General features: G+C 41.7%; 1 protein-coding gene across 2 annotated transcripts in view; it reads left to right on the top strand.

Annotated features, from left to right (window-relative positions):
* LOC128877122 (14-3-3 protein zeta) overlaps positions 1–6,326 on the top strand; it is a 43,769-nt gene that overhangs the window by 21,422 nt on the left and 16,021 nt on the right. Inside the window, exon 1 of one of the 2 annotated variants that reach the window (XM_054124151.1) lies at positions 5,093–5,354. The exons of the other annotated variant lie outside the window; for it this stretch is intronic. The gene's annotated coding sequence lies outside the window, so the exon portion shown is untranslated. Of the gene's footprint in view, positions 1–5,092; positions 5,355–6,326 lie in introns of those variants that run through there. 2 annotated transcript variants of the gene reach the window in all.

Raw genomic sequence — 6,326 nt, 5'->3', positions numbered from 1 at the left:
CAGGTTGCGATTGCTTCGTTTTGGAAAATTTAGGTATAAAAATAAATCGTGATACGAGTAGGTATAAAAATTTATTCGTTGACGACATTCTTCATTCGCTGTTATTTTACAAATAACATATTTAAATTGCGATCGCCTTGTTTCGGAAAATGAAACACGAGAGGAAAAAATGGCTCGTGTATTTATTCGTCCTTTATCTAAATCGTTGTAACGTCGATAGTGATTGGCTCCGCGCGAGTAATTGTTTCGTAGCGGTGTACCTCGTTCACAGGGGTTGCGTACATGCACGATATCGACGTAATTGGCAGCAGTCGATACGGATGTGGTGTATCCATAGACCGGTAAATATATTATCGTTGCTTGCCAGGAACTTTGTGTTACAAATTCGAAGGTCGTGGACGGATGAAACGAAATCATATCGTTACCGTATCTCGCAATCTGTTTACTCGTTCCCTTTGTTGCCTATGGAAACGCCAACGGTGTTTCGCAGAACAACCTTTACCGTACCTTTCCATGAAACATCGTTCAAGTATATTTTCGTGTAAAGCAGCGGCCTTTTAAACTTCTTTTCATTCACGATCCCGTTTATGATTTTTCTGGCAACCCAAAATATATAAAATAAATAAAGTATAAATAAAAGAAATTGTATTATTCGTGCGACGTCCACTCTCGTGTTACAATTCCTGTACTAGTTCACACTACAGGTCAGCGTTGCTGAATTTTCAGACTCTCACAAATATTTATACATTTTATATACAAATTTCGCATCTCCAAGATTTCGCTCTTCGACCTCATTTGGGGTAGCGACCCCGTAGTTTAAAAAGGCCCGGTCTAAAGTATTCCACTGTAAAATTTTAACAAGTTCGGTACGTTAAAAGAACAACTTTCCAAGATCTTGATTTTACAAGATTTCTTGATCTCTGTTGTATCTAACGTATCTATACACGTTTATATATATAAATACACGAATATATATATATATATTTTTTTTTTAGACGTAACCCAAGTTTCTCCACGATAGAAAATTACATGCAGGCTAACATTTTGCTTATTGTACTTGTAACTTTAAATTTTCATTGACGTCATCCGGAAAGTAGAACGATAAATGCGGAATGATAAACGTGCGCGTTATTAAGGCCGAATATACTCGTCGCGATATATACGTGCAAATATATACGCGTTTGTATATGTTTCTTGGACAACTGGGTACCTCTACATTCTCGTCGCGCTATATTGTTCTATATCGATTCATGGTGGCCTCGTATAGAATTCCCACGTTCAGCCTCGCGTACGAATAAAGTTCGGCGATGGGTCTCCACTGTTCTCTCGACGATTGGGCGTATCCGTGTCATTGAAATTTTTATTTGATATACGTATATATTATATTCAAGAATAAATTGATAAAGAATTAGTTCATCAATGGTGGAGAGGATCGTTGTACCGTAACGGTTCATAACTTCGACATCTTGACGAATTTTAAAAGCTGTTATTTTATTGAATTTTAAAATCTTCGATTTCAAGTTCGATGGAGAATTGAGTTCCTCGAGTAATTTAGACAAGGCCTTTTTCGAAAGCACCGGAGTTAGATAGAAAGAGAGAGAGAGAGAAAGAGAGAAAGAGAAGGGGGCGGAAAATGGTGGCCAAGGAAGAAGGAAGGGCGGGTCGGCTGCAGGGGTTGCGCGCGCCTCCGCAGATCAATATTTCATTTCAGCCTCACCAGCCAACCCTTATTTCTGCGCTCTTCTTCTCGATTCCGCTATTGTACCTTCCGTAATTGCCTCTTTTTCTATTCTGCCGCTGTATATAATTTCGCGTTTACCGACTTTTGCTCGGGACCGCGATTCGCGTCTTAGACGTTCCATTATTTCCTTTTTGTCGAAACTGACCACCAATCGGACATAATTTTGCGTGAATTCTTTGCAACAATCAGTCACAAGTTTCTGATTAATCATTGATCTCAGACTACGTACTCGGACACATATACACTCGGATATTTATCAAATTAAAATTTTAACACTGTGCTCGGAGTATTTTTATTCACTCTTTTTCCTTATTTTATATTTAAGGACGAACGGAATAACGTCAACAAATTTCAAGGCGTATCTCTTTCTCGCTTTCGAGAAATAAATTCACGAGTACGTGAAAATTTCTCTCCAGGGGCAACGACCCTGAGTCTGGAGTTGCCGAGCCATAATTTGCTTACAAGATGGCCAACGTGTTTGCTCCACGAGCCACAGCTCGCGAGACATAGAAAAAGAACAATAATTCTGGATATAAATAAAAGTATATCCGATTTGAGATCTAACGATTCGTTAGAATTCTCTTTGCTTTTAACCCTTTGCGATCGAGGCATTTTTCTATCGAATCAAATCCAGTCCATTTTTATAATAAATTTCTGTGAAACCAAAGATTGAGAATTGGCCACACAAACCCATTGTTACAAAGTAACGAAATCACAGCCACCATCATGCACCTTTTGTGACGAACCTCTCACGGTTAAACATTTAATTGAAGAATGTCAAGGAATGCAGCACGATCGAGTAGAATTCAAACTTTAAAATAATATGCACACGATTCTCAACAGTAGAAACGAATTTCTCAAACTAGTAGATATATTAACGAAATATGAAATAATGAGTAAATTGTAATTTGAATTGTAAATATTAACTTGGCCACTAATAACCACGTAGTTGCTGTGACCTTAAACAAAGTAATTAAAAAAAAAAACTCTGCTTCCAAGAAAAACATCTACGAACGTTCACGACTCAATGTATATTATTTCAATTAATAATTAGTTGTATTCCGATGTAAGTGAATTTGAAATCGTACGTTCATAAAATCACTTTTAAATTACACATGTCACCCTAGAGACGCCACCCGAGCGCAAAGAGTTGAACAAGGAAGAATTATTCAAAATTACAGTAGACAAACATTCACCCTATATTCGTTGAGAACTTCGTCCATAGCCAAGCCCTGTATCTTTAAATGGCAGCTGACGTCCGAATGCGTTATTTATTTCCAAAACGAACCGTTAACGCAAACCGGATATCGCATGTCCGAGCACGTGCTCACGCGTCACGTTGGGGATTTGATTTTGCGCTGTCCCGTGGGGCGTCATAATTTTTCCAGACCTTTTATCACCGACAAACACAATTCGAAATTTTCTATCTGAACGCCTTCGAAACAGTTCAACGTTGAAATAATAACTCTATTCGTCGAGAATTTTTTGTTTCAACAAATTTCCACGCGTTGCACCGAGTCGTTCAACGTTCTCTAATAGTGACTCGCACGAAACGAAATCTCGAACGAACGTTTTTATCTCGCCCGATTACTTCGAGTTTCTCTGACTCACTAAATCGTGCCGGTCGAAGAGAAAATAAGTCACGGAACGTTCGCAAAAATGCAAATACCATCGTGTCTCGGGCAGGATTTTCGTATTGTTCCGTTAAGTTGAACCTCGATATTCCGCGAAGTCATCCGTAAACGTTGCCCCGCGGATGACATCATTTCGAAGAAACATTACGAATAGCAAATGACGGCAATTAAGAAATATTTCGCCGGGCTGCGAATAGGTGTGGAGCGGAAAGAGACAGGAAGTTAGGGTGGAAGACCAAGATGGCGAGTCGGGGTTAATTTTCCAACAGAATGGCTGAGAATATGTTCGCGAGTAACTGGAACGGAGAAGGAAAAGGAAGAAGAGAGACGGAAAAGATAAATTTATTAACCCGGGGGCTAATGGGATATAGAATAATAATTACTCGCAAGTATTACAAATTTCCTGCTTCCAACCAGAGATGAATAAGATTTGCGAATGCGGAACGAAGAGAAGAATCGAATGAATGCACGAGTTCTGTTAAAAAGGACGAGTGCACCTAACAGAAATTATATCATCGGAAGACTTCACCTTCGCTTTGAAAAGCAGTCACCCCAGTTTCTAGAATCATCCTATGCATATCAAAATTCATAGGCAACATTAGAAATGCAAAGGAGCTACCGTGTATCGTCTTTTGTAACTTGACAAATATTAGTGTAATTCTTGCATGCTCTGTTGCAATTCGCTATCAAGTAGCATTATAAGTTAATTAAATAGACGGAAGTAAAGGGGGTAGTGTCTCGTGTGCGCGACAATGCTTGATAACGCGTATCGCGTTTAATATTAGAGACAACCAACATCGAACGTATACCTAATTTCACCATGTCCATAAATTTGATAGTACCAAAGATAGCGTTGAGACATCATTATCCAACAAGACATCCGACGGAGTACTTTTCCAACAGCGTTATCCTCATCGCACGGAACAATTAGTCCGATACAATTTTTCCGAGCCGTTGAACGCGCGACCCTTAAATATTAAGTTAGATGACCCGAAAATTAATTCACTCATTTTTTGCTTCACGAGCTTCTACCAAAGAAACTTATCGACATACATTATCGACATTAACGCTAGGTTCACGGAGATCTCTTATCAGATCTCTATTATCGAAGTAATACTTAAATAAGCAAGGTAGATTTATTAAAAATAAATTGGGAAGCTTAGATAAGGATAAATTTGAATAGATGCTTATCTTTTTAAATGGATCAAAATCCGAGTTAGTGATCGACGTAAAATATAAACGGTTCCCGTAGAAATATAAACGTAAAACCTAGCGTTGACCGTGCAGAATAGACTTTGCTCCTAAATTTATTGTTACTCGTTAAAAGCCACGGAAAAAATGTGTTGAAACGTGAGGTGTAAGTTAAGGAAGGTGTCGGGCCCTGGTCGGAGGACAAACAATACGTTTATTTATTTTATTTAGTTCCCTGGGGAGGTTGTGCACCACTGATTCTAGTGTTAAGCGCAGCGCTGCGTAACGTTAGCGCAGTACGTCGCGTCGCGACGCGACGCATCGCGTCCCATGTCTGGTGTCCCGGGACGGCCGTGTGCGCCGCTGCCCCACCCAGCCTTCGTTTAGCCGGCCATGCTGGGCGAGCCGATCAATACTTCGGCTCGGGCACGAAAGCCGCCGACGAAGAGCGACGAGTGCCGACGACGGTCGAGCGCGACCGAGTCCCGGCACGAGGCGCGCCGAGTCCCCACCACGAGCAGCGTTGCCGGCTCAGTCGCTGTGCGGGAGTGGTCACTGAGGGATGTGTGGTATCGTAACTGAGTGTGACTGAGGAAAAAGACCCGGCGTAGTTTCTCGCGTAATACGGTCTCGCTCTTTACCCCCCCGGACAAAAAGGAACTAGCAATATCAGAGAGAGAGTCTAGTCAGTTTTTCGGACCCCCTCCCGTTCGTCGCGCGAGAGACCACGGAATACGCTGATCGTGTATTTATTTAAATATTTATTGTACAAAAGACTTTAACTATAGGTAAGACCACGACGTTACGTCGTCGCAACGTTATTCTTTTTTCTTCTGTCTTCGTTCGCCGCCTTGTTCTGCCTCTTTGTTTCGCGTTTTCTCTTCGCTTCGCCAAATCCCCCTCCGCCTACAAGTTACATTGTGTTTCACGCATGCTGCCTACGGAGACGATCGCTTCTATCGAGCCGTGCTCCCTTAACCCTATTTTCCGAATCGACGATTCATCGTGGAATGTGCTAGAAACTGTGCTCGGCTTCCGCGAATAATCGAAGCCGTAACCGAGGAGGATATCGATCTCTGCGGCATCGTGCTGCGACGTAGAAGAAGCGAGCACCGCAATGACGCCGATTCGTTTCGCCGGAAGCAACGAGGCGATCCGTCGCGTCGGTTTCTTTGTCCTCGGTTCGTTCCTCGACGCGAATCGCTCGCGAACGCCTCGAGGACGGGGCGTGTTGGCCAAGGAGAGAGTGTGTAGACGAGGAATTTCGCTCTCGCTTCGTGAAAGTAGCGCCGTGGCGCTCCGTTTGGCTCCCTCTCGAGTCGCGGTTACGACTACTACGACCATAACCTCAAATCATCGGCAACCAAACGTACGAGACGGTCTTCGAACGAATTACGGGCGAAGGATTTCCGATGCGGGCAGAAAAATCATTCTTAATAATTAAGTCAAATTTAACGCGACTAAAATCGATTCGCCAAAGTATCGAGTTGTAACTGATTGATTTTCAATCGATCGATCGATTCGAGACCTTTATTGCATACGTATCCATATACATAGAAGATGAATCTGTGAATATTCCACAATTGTGTACGAAACGTGACGTTCATCCTCGAGTGCTGTTTCTGACAAACTCGATATATCTCCCTCGTAAGTTTTTCAATATTTAAATCGAGTTCGCACATTTATATCGCCAAGACTATAAGCCTTAGAACTTTAGCGTACAAAAATCTGAAATTATCGATTTTCTACGGAATCGATTC

The sequence above is a fragment of the Hylaeus volcanicus genome, chromosome 5, assembly GCF_026283585.1.
Source record: "Hylaeus volcanicus isolate JK05 chromosome 5, UHH_iyHylVolc1.0_haploid, whole genome shotgun sequence".
Lineage (NCBI taxonomy): Eukaryota > Metazoa > Arthropoda > Insecta > Hymenoptera > Colletidae > Hylaeus > Hylaeus volcanicus.
The sequence above is the reverse complement of the archived record's forward strand: the minus strand, read 5'-3'. Positions and strand labels throughout refer to the sequence as shown.